This window comes from Anopheles funestus, chromosome 2RL (genome assembly GCF_943734845.2).
Source record: "Anopheles funestus chromosome 2RL, idAnoFuneDA-416_04, whole genome shotgun sequence".
NCBI classification, from domain to species: Eukaryota; Metazoa; Arthropoda; class Insecta; order Diptera; family Culicidae; genus Anopheles; species Anopheles funestus.
This window is the reverse complement of record NC_064598.1, coordinates 57,537,669-57,552,354: the sequence shown is the minus strand read 5'-3', so window position 1 is coordinate 57,552,354 and position 14,686 is coordinate 57,537,669.

Genomic DNA, 14,686 nt, shown 5'->3' with positions numbered 1-14,686 from the left:
TACATTAGCCGAGACACATTAGCCAAGACACCTTAGCCAAGACACCTTAGCCAAGACACATTAGCCAAGACACATTAGCCAAGACACATTAGCCGAGACACATTAGCCAAGACACCTTAGCCAAGACACTTTAGCCAAGACACATTAGCGAAGACACCTTAGCCAAGACACATTAGCCAAGCAACATTAGCCAAGACACATTAGCCAAGACACCTTAGCCAAGACACCTTAGCCAAGACACATTAGCCAAGACACATTAGCCAAGACACATTAGCCAAGACACCTTAGCCAAGACACCTTAGCCAAGACACCTTAGCCAAGACACCTTAGCCAAGACACCTTAGCCAAGACACCTTAGCCAAGACACTTTAGCCAAGACACATTAGCCAAGACACATTAGCCAAGACACATTAGCCAAGACACCTTAGCCAAGACACCTTAGCCAAGACACATTAGGCAAGACACATTAGCCAAGACACATTAGCCGAGACACATTAGCCAAGACACCTTAGCCAAGACACTTTAGCCAAGACACATTAGCGAAGACACCTTAGACAAGACACATTAGCCAAGCAACATTAGCCAAGACACATTAGCCAAGACACCTTAGCCAAGACACCTTAGCCAAGACACATTAGCCAAGACACATTAGCCAAGACACCTTAGCCAAGACACCTTAGCCAAGACACATTAGCCAAGACACATTAGCCAAGACGCCTTAGCTAAGACACCTTAGCCAAGACACATTAGCCAAGACACATTAGCCAAGACACGTTAGCCAAGACACATTAGCCAAGACACCTTAGCCAAAATACATTAGCGAACACACCTTAGCCAAGACACATTAGCCAAGAAACATTAGCCAAGACACATTAGCCAAGACACCTTAGCCAAGACACCTTAGCCAAGACACCTTAGCCAAGACACCTTAGCCAAGACACATTAGCCAAGACACATTAGCCAAGACACATTAGCCAAGACACATTAGCCAAGACACCTTAGCCAATACACATTAGCCAATACACATTAGCCAAGACACATTAGCCAAGACACCTTAGCCAAGACACCTTAGCCAAGACACCTTAGCCAAGACACATTAGCCAAGACACATTAGCCGAGACACATTAGCCAAGACACCTTAGCCAAGACACCTTAGCCAAGACACATTAGCGAAGACACCTTAGCCAAGACACATTAGCCAAGAAACATTAGCCAAGACACATTAGCCAATACACCTTAGCCAAGACACATTAGCCAAGACACATTAGCCAAGACACATTAGCCAAGACACCTTAGCCAAGACACCTTAGCCAAGACACATTAGCCAAGACACATTAGCCAAGATACATTAGCCGAGACACACTAGCCAAGACACCTTAGCCAAGACACCTTAGCCAAGACACATTAGCCAAGACACATTAGCCAAGACACATTAGCCGAGACACATTAGCCAAGACACCTTAGCCAAGACACTTTAGCCAAGACACATTAGCGAAGACACCTTAGCCAAGACACATTAGCCAAGCAACATTAGCCAAGACACCTTAGCCAAGACACCTTAGCCAAGACACATTAGCCAAGACACATTAGCCAAGACACATTAGCCAAGACACCTTAGCCAAGACACCTTAGCCAAGACACCTTAGCCAAGACACATTAGCCGAGACACATTAGCCAAGACACCTTAGCCAAGACACCTTAGCCAAGACACGTTAGCCAAGACACATTAGCCAAGACACCTTAGCCAAAATACATTAGCGAACACACCTTAGCCAAGACACATTAGCCAAGAAACATAAGCCAAGACACATTAGCCAAGACACCTTAGCCAAGACACCTTAGCCAAGACACCTTAGCCAAGACACCTTAGCCAAGACACATTAGCCAAGACACATTAGCCGAGACACATTAGCCAAGACACCTTAGCCAAGACACCTTAGCCAAGACACATTAGCGAAGACACCTTAGCCAAGACACATTAGCCAAGAAACATTAGCCAAGACACATTAGCCAAGACACCTTAGCCAAGACACATTAGCCAAGACACATTAGCCAAGACACATTAAGCAAGAAACATTAGCCAAGACACCTTAGCCAAGACACCTTTGCCAAGACATATTAACCAAGACACCTTAGCCAAGACATATTAGCCAAGACACCTTAGCCAAGACACATTAGCCAAGACACATTAGCCAAGACACCTTAGCCAAGACACATTAGCCAAGACACATTAGCCAAGACACCTTAGCCAAGACACCTTAGCCAAGACACATTAGCCAAGACACATTAGCCAAGATACATTAGCCGAGACACATTAGCCAAGACACATTAGCCAAGACACCTTAGCCAAGACACATTAGCCAAGACACATTAGCCAAGACACATTAGCCGAGACACATTAGCCAAGACACCTTAGCCAAGACACTTTAGCCAAGACACATTAGCGAAGACACCTTAGCCAAGACACATTAGCCAAGCAACATTAGCCAAGACACCTTAGCCAAGACACCTTAGCCAAGACACCTTAGCCAAGACACATTAGCCAAGACACCTTAGCCAAGACACCTTAGCCAAGACACCTTAGCCAAGACACCTTAGCCAAGACACCTTAGCCAAGACACCTTAGCCAAGACACCTTAGCCAAGACACTTTAGCCAAGACACCTTAGCCAAGACACATTAGCCAAGACACATTAGCCAAGACACCTTAGCCAAGACACCTTAGCCAAGACACATTAGCCAAGACACATAAGCCGAGACACATTAGCCAAGACACCTTAGCCAAGACACTTTAGCCAAGACACATTAGCGAAGACACCTTAGCCAAGACACATTAGCCAAGCAACATTAGCCAAGACACATTAGCCAAGACACCTTAGCCAAGACACCTTAGCCAAGACACATTAGCCAAGACACATTAGCCAAGACACATTAGCCAAGACACCTTAGCCAAGACACCTTAGCCAAGACACCTTAGCCAAGACACATTAGCCGAGACACATTAGCCAAGACTCCTTAGCCAAGACACCTTAGCCAAGACACATTAGCGAAGACACCTTAGCCAAGACACATTAGCCAAGACACATTAGCCAAGACACATTAGCCAAGACACCTTAGCCAAGACACATTAGCCAAGACACATTAGCCAAGACACATTAGCCAAGACACCTTAGCCAAGACACCTTAGCCAAGACACATTAGCCAAGACACATTAGCCAAGATACATTAGCCGAGACACATTAGCCAAGACACCTTAGCCAAGACACCTTAGCCAAGACACATTAGCCAAGACACCTTAGCCAAGACACCTTAGCCAAGACACCTTAGCCAAGACACCTTAGCCAAGACACATTAGCCAAGACACATTAGCCGAGACACATTAGCCAAGACACCTTAGCCAAGACACCTTAGCCAAGACACATTAGCGAAGACACCTTAGCCAAGACACATTAGCCAAGAAACATTAGCCAAGACACATTAGCCAAGACACCTTAGCCAAGACACATTAGCCAAGACACATTAGCCAAGACACATTAGCCAAGACACCTTAGCCAAGACACCTTAGCCAAGACACATTAGCCAAGACACATTAGCCAAGACACATTAGCCAAGACACCTTAGCCAAAACACCTTAGCCAAGACACATTAGCCAAGACACATTAGCCAAGATACATTAGCCGAGACACATTAGCCAAGACACCTTAGCCAAGACACCTTAGCCAAGACACATTAGCCAAGACACCTTAGCCAAGACACCTTAGCCAAGACACCTTAGCCAAGACACCTTAGCCAAGACACATTAGCCAAGACACATTAGCCAAGACACATTAGCCGAGACACATTAGCCAAGACACCTTAGCCAAGACACTTTAGCCAAGACACATTAGCGAAGACACCTTAGCCAAGACACATTAGCCAAGCAACATTAGCCAAGACACATTAGCCAAGACACCTTAGCCAAGACACCTTAGCCAAGACACATTAGCCAAGACACATTAGCCAAGACACATTAGCCAAGACACCTTAGCCAAGACACCTTAGCCAAGACACCTTAGCCAAGACACATTAGCCAAGACACATTAGCCGAGACACCTTAGCCAAGACACCTTAGCCAAGACACATTAGCCAAGACACCTTAGCCAAGACACCTTAGCCAAGACACCCTAGCCAAGACACTTTAGCCAAGACACATTAGCCAAGACACATTAGCCAAGACACCTTAGCCAAGACACATTAGCCAAGACACATTAGCCAATACACGTTAGCCAAGACACATTAGCCAAGACACCTTAGCCAAAATACATAAGCGAACACACCTTAGCCAAGACACATTAGCCAAGCAACATTAGCCAAGACACATTAGCCAAGACACCTTAGCCAAGACACCTTAGCCAAGACACATTAGCCAAGACACATTAGCCAAGACACCTTAGCCAAGACACCTTAGCCAAGACACCTTAGCCAAGACACATTAGCCGAGACACATTAGCCAAGACACCTTAGCCAAGACACCTTAGCCAAGACACATTAGCGAAGACACCTTAGCCAAGACACATTAGCCAAGAAACATTAGCCAAGACACATTAGCCAAGACACCTTAGCCAAGACACATTAGCCAAGACACATTAGCCAAGACACATTAGCCAAGACACCTTTGCCAAGACACCTTAGCCAAGACACATTAGCCAAGACACATTAGCCAAGACACCTTAGCCAAGACACCTTAGCCAAGACACCTTAGCCAAGACACCTTAGCCAAGACACATTAGCCGAGACACATTAGCCAAGACACCTTAGCCAAGACACCTTAGCCAAGACACATTAGCGAAGACACCTTAGCCAAGACACATTAGCCAAGAAACATTAGCCAAGACACATTAGCCAAGACACCTTAGCCAAGACACATTAGCCAAGACACATTAGCCAAGACACATTAGCCAAGACACCTTAGCCAAGACACCTTAGCCAAGACACATTAGCCAAGACACATTAGCCAAGATACATTAGCCGAGACACATTAGCCAAGACACCTTAGCCAAGACACCTTAGCCAAGACACATTAGCCAAGACACATTAGCCAAGACACATTAGCCGAGACACATTAGCCAAGACACCTTAGCCAAGACACTTTAGCCAAGACACATTAGCGAAGACACCTTAGCCAAGACACATTAGCCAAGCAACATTAGCCAAGACACATTAGCCAAGACACCTTAGCCAAGACACCTTAGCCAAGACACATTAGCCAAGACACATTAGCCAAGACACATTAGCCAAGACACCTTAGCCAAGACACCTTAGCCAAGACACCTTAGCCAAGACACATTAGCCAAGACACCTTAGCCAAGACACCTTAGCCAAGACACATTAGCCAAGACACCTTAGCCAAGACACCTTAGCCAAGACACATTAGCCAAGACACATTAGCCAAGACACATTAGCCGAGACACATTAGCCAAGACACCTTAGCCAAGACACTTTAGCCAAGACACATTAGCGAAGACACCTTAGCCAAGACACATTAGCCAAGCAACATTAGCCAAGACACATTAGCCAAGACACCTTAGCCAAGACACCTTAGCCAAGACACATTAGCCAAGACACATTAGCCAAGACACATTAGCCAAGACACCTTAGCCAAGACACCTTAGCCAAGACACCTTAGCCAAGACACATTAGCCAAGACACATTAGCCGAGACACCTTAGCCAAGACACCTTAGCCAAGACACATTAGCCAAGACACCTTAGCCAAGACACCTTAGCCAAGACACCCTAGCCAAGACACTTTAGCCAAGACACATTAGCCAAGACACATTAGCCAAGACACCTTAGCCAAGACACATTAGCCAAGACACATTAGCCAAGACACCTTAGCCAAGACACCTTAGCCAAGACACCTTAGCCAAGACACATTAGCCAAGAAACATTAGCCAAGACACCTTAGCCAAGACACCTTAGCCAAGACACATTAGCCAAGACACATTAGCCAAGACACCTTAGCCAAGACACCTTAGCCAAGACACATTAGCCAAGACTTATTAGCCGAGACACATTAGCCAAGACACCTTAGCCAAGACACATTAGCCAAGACACCTTAGCCAAGACACCTTAGCCAAGACACCTTAGCCAAGACACCTTAGCCAAGACACATTAGCCAAGACACATTAGCCGAGACACATTAGCCAAGACACCTTAGCCAAGACACCTTAGCCAAGACACATTAGCGAAGACACCTTAGCCAAGACACATTAGCCAAGAAACATTAGCCAAGACACATTAGCCAAGACACCTTAGCCAAGACACATTAGCCAAGACACATTAGCCAAGACACATTAGCCAAGACACCTTAGCCAAGACACCTTAGCCAAGACACATTAGCCAAGACACATTAGCCAAGATACATTAGCCAAGACACATTAGCCAAGACACCTTAGCCAAGACACCTTAGCCAAGACACATTAGCCAAGACACATTAGCCAAGACACCTTAGCCAAGACACTTTAGCCAAGACACATTAGCGAAGACACCTTAGCCAAGACACATTAGCCAAGCAACATTAGCCAAGACACATTAGCCAAGACACCTTAGCCAAGACACCTTAGCCAAGACACATTAGCCAAGACACATTAGCCAAGACACCTTAGCCAAGACACCTTAGCCAAGACACCTTAGCCAAGACACCTTAGCCAAGACACCTTAGCCAAGACACTTTAGCCAAGACACATTAGCCAAGACACATTAGCCAAGACACATTAGCCAAGACACCTTAGCCAAGACACCTTAGCCAAGACACATTAGCCAAGACACATTAGCCAAGACACATTAGCCGAGACACATTAGCCAAGACACCTTAGCCAAGACACTTTAGCCAAGACACATTAGCGAAGACACCTTAGCCAAGACACATTAGCCAAGCAACATTAGCCAAGACACATTAGCCAAGACACCTTAGCCAAGACACCTTAGCCAAGACACATTAGCCAAGACACATTAGCCAAGACACATTAGCCAAGACACCTTAGCCAAGACACCTTAGCCAAGACACCTTAGCCAAGACACATTAGCCAAGACACATTAGCCGAGACACCTTAGCCAAGACACCTTAGCCAAGACACATTAGCCAAGACACCTTAGCGAAGACACCTTAGCCAAGACACCCTAGCCAAGACACTTTAGCCAAGACACATTAGCCAAGACACATTAGCCAAGACACCTTAGCCAAGACACATTAGCCAAGACACATTAGCCAAGACACCTTAGCCAAGACACCTTAGCCAAGACACCTTAGCCAAGACACATTAGCCAAGAAACATTAGCCAAGACACCTTAGCCAAGACACCTTAGCCAAGACACATTAGCCAAGACACATTAGCCAAGACACCTTAGCCAAGACACCTTAGCCAAGACACATTAGCCAAGACTTATTAGCCGAGACACATTAGCCAAGACACCTTAGCCAAGACACATTAGCCAAGAAACATTAGCGAAGACACCTTAGCCAAGACACATTAGCCAAGAAACATTAGCCAAGACACATTAGCCAAGACACATTAGCCAAGACACATTAGCCAAGACACATTAGCCAAGACACATTAGCCAAGACACCTTAGCCAAGACACCTTAGCCAAGACACATTAGCCAAGACACATTAGCCAAGACACATTAGCCAAGACACCTTAGCCAAGACACCTTAGCCAAGACACATTAGCCAAGACACATTAGCCAAGACACATTAGCCAAGACACGTTAGCCAAGACACCTTAGCCAAGACACATTAGCCAAGACACCTTAGCCAAGACACATTAGCCAAAATACATTAGCCAAGACACCTTAGCCAAAATACATTAGCCGAGACACCTTAGCCAAGAAACAATAGCCAAGACACACTAGCCAAGATACATTAGCCAAGACACTTTAGCCAAGACACATTAGCCAAGACACATTAGCCAAGACACCTTAGCCAAGACACCTTAGCCAAGACACCTTAGCCAAGACACATTATTCAAGACACCTTAGCCAAGACACTTTAGCCAAGACACATTAGCCAAGACACATTAGCCAAGACACATTAGCCAAGACGCCTTAGCTAAGACACCTTCGCCAAGACACATTAGCCAAGACACATTAGCCAAGACACGTTAGCCAAGACACATTAGCCAAGACACCTTAGCCAAAATACATTAGCGAACACACCTTAGCCAAGACACATTAGCCAAGAAACATTAGCCAAGACACATTAGCCAAGACACCTTAGCCAAGACACCTTAGCCAAGACACCTTAGCCAAGACACCTTAGCCAAGACACATTAGCCAAGACACATTAGCCGAGACACATTAGCCAAGACACCTTAGCCAAGACACCTTAGCCAAGACACATTAGCGAAGACACCTTAGCCAAGACACATTAGCCAAGAAACATTAGCCAAGACACATTAGCCAAGACACCTTAGCCAAGACACATTAGCCAAGACACATTAGCCAAGACACATTAAGCAAGAAACATTAGCCAAGACACCTTAGCCAAGACACCTTTGCCAAGACATATTAACCAAGACACCTTAGCCAAGACACATTAGCCAAGACACCTTAGCCAAGACACATTAGCCAAGACACATTAGCCAAGACACCTTAGCCAAGACACATTAGCCAAGACACATTAGCCAAGACACCTTAGCCAAGACACCTTAGCCAAGACACTTTAGCCAAGACACATTAGCGAAGACACCTTAGCCAAGACACATTAGCCAAGCAACATTAGCCAAGACACATTAGCCAAGACACCTTAGCCAAGACACCTTAGCCAAGACACATTAGCCAAGACACATTAGCCAAGACACATTAGCCAAGACACCTTAGCCAAGACACCTTAGCCAAGACACCTTAGCCAAGACACATTAGCCAAGACACATTAGCCGAGACACCTTAGCCAAGACACCTTAGCCAAGACACATTAGCCAAGACACCTTAGCCAAGACACCTTAGCCAAGACACCTTAGCCAAGACACTTTAGCCAAGACACATTAGCCAAGACACATTAGCCAAGACACATTAGCCAAGACACCTTAGCCAAGACACCTTAGCCAAGACACATTAGCCAAGACACATTAGCCAAGACACATTAGCCGAGACACATTAGCCGAGACACCTTAGCCAAGACACTTTAGCCAAGACACATTAGCGAAGACACCTTAGCCAAGACACATTAGCCAAGCAACATTAGCCAAGACACATTAGCCAAGACACCTTAGCCAAGACACCTTAGCCAAGACACATTAGCCAAGACACATTAGCCAAGACACATTAGCCAAGACACCTTAGCCAAGACACCTTAGCCAAGACACCTTAGCCAAGACACATTAGCCAAGACACATTAGCCGAGACACCTTAGCCAAGACACCTTAGCCAAGACACATTAGCCAAGACACCTTAGCCAAGACCCTTAGCCAAGACACCCTAGCCAAGACACTTTAGCCAAGACACATTAGCCAAGACACATTAGCCAAGACACCTTAGCCAAGACACATTAGCCAAGACACATTAGCCAAGACACCTTAGCCAAGACACCTTAGCCAAGACACCTTAGCCAAGACACATTAGCCAAGAAACATAAGCCAAGACACCTTAGCCAAGACACCTTAGCCAAGACACATTAGCCAAGACACATTAGCCAAGACACCTTAGCCAAGACACCTTAGCCAAGACACATTAGCCAAGACACATTAGCCGAGACACATTAGCGAAGACACCTTAGCCAAGACACCTTAGCCAAGAAACATTAGCGAAGACACCTTAGCCAAGACACATTAGCCAAGAAACATTAGCCAAGACACATTAGCCAAGACACATTAGCCAAGACACATTAGCCAAGACACATTAGCCAAGACACATTAGCCAAGACACATTAGCCAAGACACCTTAGCCAAGACACCTTAGCCAAGACACATTAGCCAAGACACATTAGCCAAGACACATTAGCCAAGACACCTTAGCCAAGACACCTTAGCCAAGACACATTAGCCAAGACACATTAGCCAAGACACATTAGCCAAGACACCTTAGCCAAGACACCTTAGCCAAGACACATTATCCAAGACACCTTAGCCAAGACACATTAGCCAAGACACATTAGCCAAGACACATTAGCCAAAATACATTAGCGAACACACCTTAGCCAAGAAACAATAGCCAAGACACATTAGAAAAGATACATTAGCCAAGACACTTTAGCCAAGACACATTAGCCAAGACACATTAGCCAAGACACATTAGCCAAGACACCTTAGCCAAGACACATTATTCAAGACACCTTAGCCAAGACACTTTAGCCAAGACACATTAGCCAAGACACATTAGCCAAGACACATTAGCCAAGACGCCTTAGCTAAGACACCTTAGCCAAGACACATTAGCCAAGACACATTAGCCAAGACACGTTAGCCAAGACACATTAGCCAAGACACCTTAGCCAAAATACATTAGCGAACACACCTTAGCCAAGACACATTAGCCAAGAAACATTAGCCAAGACACATTAGCCAAGACACCTTAGCCAAGACACCTTAGCCAAGACACCTTAGCCAAGACACCTTAGCCAAGACACATTAGCCAAGACACATTAGCCGAGACACATTAGCCAAGACACCTTAGCCAAGACACCTTAGCCAAGACACATTAGCGAAGACACCTTAGCCAAGACACATTAGCCAAGAAACATTAGCCAAGACACATTAGCCAAGACACCTTAGCCAAGACACATTAGCCAAGACACCTTAGCCAAGACACATTAAGCAAGAAACATTAGCCAAGACACCTTAGCCAAGACACCTTTGCCAAGACATATTAACCAAGACACCTTAGCCAAGACACATTAGCCAAGACACCTTAGCCAAGACACATTAGCCAAGACACCTTAGCCAAGACACCTTAGCCAAGACACATTAGCCAAGACACATTAGCCAAGACACATTAGCCAAGACACATTAGCCGAGACACATTAGCCAAGACACCTTAGCCAAGACACTTTAGCCAAGACACATTAGCGAAGACACCTTAGCCAAGACACCTTAGCCAAGACACATTAGCCAAGACACCTTAGCCAAGACACATTAGCCAAGACACATTAGCCAAGACACATTAGCCAAGACACATTAGCCAAGACACATTAGCCAAGACACCTTAGCCAAGACACCTTAGCCAAGACACCTTAGCCAAGACACCATAGCCAAGACACCTTAGCCAAGACACCTTAGCCAAGACACTTTAGCCAAGACACATTAGCCAAGACACATTAGCCAAGACACATTAGCCAAGACACCTTAGCCAAGACACCTTAGCCAAGACACATTAGCCAAGACACATTAGCCAAGACACCTTAGCCAAGACACCTTAGCCAAGACACCTTAGCCAAGACACATTAGCCGAGACACATTAGCCAAGACACCTTAGCCAAGACACCTTAGCCAAGACACATTAGCGAAGACACCTTAGCCAAGACACATTAGCCAAGAAACATTAGCCAAGACACATTAGCCAAGACACCTTAGCCAAGACACATTAGCCAAGACACATTAGCCAAGACACATTAGCCAAGACACCTTAGCCAAGACACCTTAGCCAAGACACATTAGCCAAGACACATTAGCCAAGACACCTTAGTCAAGACACCTTAGCCAAGACACCTTAGCCAAGACACCTTAGCCAAGACACATTAGCCGAGACACATTAGCCAAGACACCTTAGCCAAGACACCTTAGCCAAGACACATTAGCGAAGACACCTTAGCCAAGACACATTAGCCAAGAAACATTAGCCAAGACACATTAGCCAAGACACCTTAGCCAAGACACATTAGCCAAGACACATTAGCCAAGACACATTAGCCAAGACACCTTAGCCAAGACACCTTAGCCAAGACACATTAGCCAAGACACATTAGCCAAGATACATTAGCCGAGACACATTAGCCAAGACACCTTAGCCAAGACACCTTAGCCAAGACACCTTAGCCAAGACACATTAGCCAAGACACATTAGCCGAGACACATTAGCCAAGACACCTTAGCCAAGACACTTTAGCCAAGACACATTAGCGAAGACACCTTAGCCAAGACACATTAGCCAAGCAACGTTAGCCAAGACACATTAGCCAAGACACCTTAGCCAAGACACATTAGCCAAGACACATTAGCCAAGACACATTAGCCAAGACACATTAGCCAAGACACCTTAGCCAAGACACCTTAGCCAAGACACCTTAGCCAAGACACCTTAGCCAAGACACCTTAGCCAAGACACTTTAGCCAAGACACATTAGCCAAGACACCTTAGCCAAGACACCTTAGCCAAGACACATTAGCCAAGACACATTAGCCAAGACACATTAGCCGAGACACATTAGCCAAGACACCTTAGCCAAGACACTTTAGCCAAGACACATTAGCGAAGACACCTTAGCCAAGACACATTAGCCAAGACACCTTAGCCAAGACACCTTAGCCAAGACACCTTAGCCAAGACACCTTAGCCAAGACACATTAGCCAAGACACATTAGCCAAGACACCTTAGCCAAGACACCTTAGCCAAGACACCTTAGCCAAGACACATTAGCCAAGACACATTAGCCAAGACACCTTAGCCAAGACACCTTAGCCAAGACACCTTAGCCAAGACACCTTAGCCAAGACACATTAGCCAAGACACATTAGCCAAGACACATTAGCCAAGACACCTTAGCCAAGACACATTAGCCGAGACACCTTAGCCAAGACACATTAGCCAAGACACATTAGCCAAGACACCTTAGCCAAGACACATTAGCCAAGACACCTTAGCCAAGACACATTAGCCGAGACACCTTAGCCAAGACACATTAGCCAAGACGCATTAGCCAAGACACATTAGCCAAGACACATTAGCCAAGACACATTAGCCAAGACACATTAGCCAAGACACCTTAGCCAAGACACCTTAGCCAAGACACATTAGCCGAGACACCTTAGCCAAGACACCTTAGCCAAGACACATTAGCCAAGACACATTAGCCAAGACACCTTAGCCAAGACACATTAGCCAAGACACATTAGCCAAGACACCTTAGCCAAGACACATTAGCCAAGACACATTAGCCAAGACACCTTAGCCAAGACACATTAGCCAAGACACCTTAGCCAAGACACCTTAGCCAAGACACATTAGCCAAGACACCTTAGCCAAGACACCTTAGCCAAGACACCTTAGCCAAGACACATTAGCCAAGACACATTAGCCAAGACACCTTAGCCAAGACACATTAGCCAAGACACCTTAGCCAAGACACCTTAGCCAAGACACCTTAGCCAAGACACTTTAGCCAAGACACCTTAGCCAAGACACCTTAGCCAAGACACCTTAGCCAAGACACATTAGCCAAGACACCTAAGCCAAGACACCTTAGCCAAGACACCTTAGCCAAGACACATTAGCCAAGACACCTTAGCCAAGACACCTTAGCCAAGACACCTTAGCCAAGACACATTAGCTAAGACACATTAGCCAAGACACATTAGCCAAGACACCTTAGCCAAGACACCTTAGCCAAGATACCTTAGCCAAGACACATTAGCCAAGACACATTAGCCAAGACACCTTAGCCAAGACACCTTAGCCAAGACACATTAGCCAAGAGACCTTAGCCAAGACACATTAGCCAAGACACATTAGCCAAGACACATTAGCCAAGACACATTAGCCAAGACACATTAGCCAAGACACCTTAGCCAAGACACAATAGCGAAGACACCTTAGCCAAGACACCTTAGCCAAGACACATTAGCCAAGACACATTAGCCAAGACACCTTAGCCAAGACACCTTAGCCAAGACACCTTAGCCAAGACACATTAGCTAAGACACATTAGCCAAGACACATTAGCCAAGACACCTTAGCCAAGACACCTTAGCCAAGACACCTTAGCCAAGACACATTAGCCAAGACACATTAGCCAAGACACATTAGCCAAGACACCTTAGCCAAGACACATTAGCCAAGACACCTTAGCCAAGACACATTAGCCAAGACACATTAGCCAAGACACCTTAGCCAAGACACATTAGCCAAGACACCTTAGCCAAGACACCTTAGCCAAGACACCTTAGCCAAGACACATTAGCCAAGACACCTTAGCCAAGACACATTAGCCAAGACACCTTAGCCAAGACACATTAGCCAAGACACCTTAGCCAAGACACATTAGCCAAGACACATTAGCCGAGACACCTTAGCCAAGACACCTTAGCCAAGACACATTAGCCAAGACACCTTAGCCAAGACACCTTAGCCAAGACACTTTAGCCAAGACACATTAGCCAAGACACATTAGCCAAGACACCTTAGCCAAGACACCTTAGCCAAGACACCTTAGCCAAGACACATTAGCCAAGACACCTTAGCCAAGACACATTAGCCAAGACACATTAGCCAAGACACATTAGCCAAGACACCTTAGCCAAGACACATTAGCCAAGACACCTTAGCCAAGACACCTTAGCCAAGACACCTTAGCCAAGACACCTTAGCCAAGACACCTTAGCCAAGACACATTAGCTAAGACACATTAGCCAAGACACCTTAGCCAAGACACATTAGCCAAGACACCTTAGCCAAGACACATTAGCCAAGACACATTAGCCAAGACACCTTAGCCAAGAC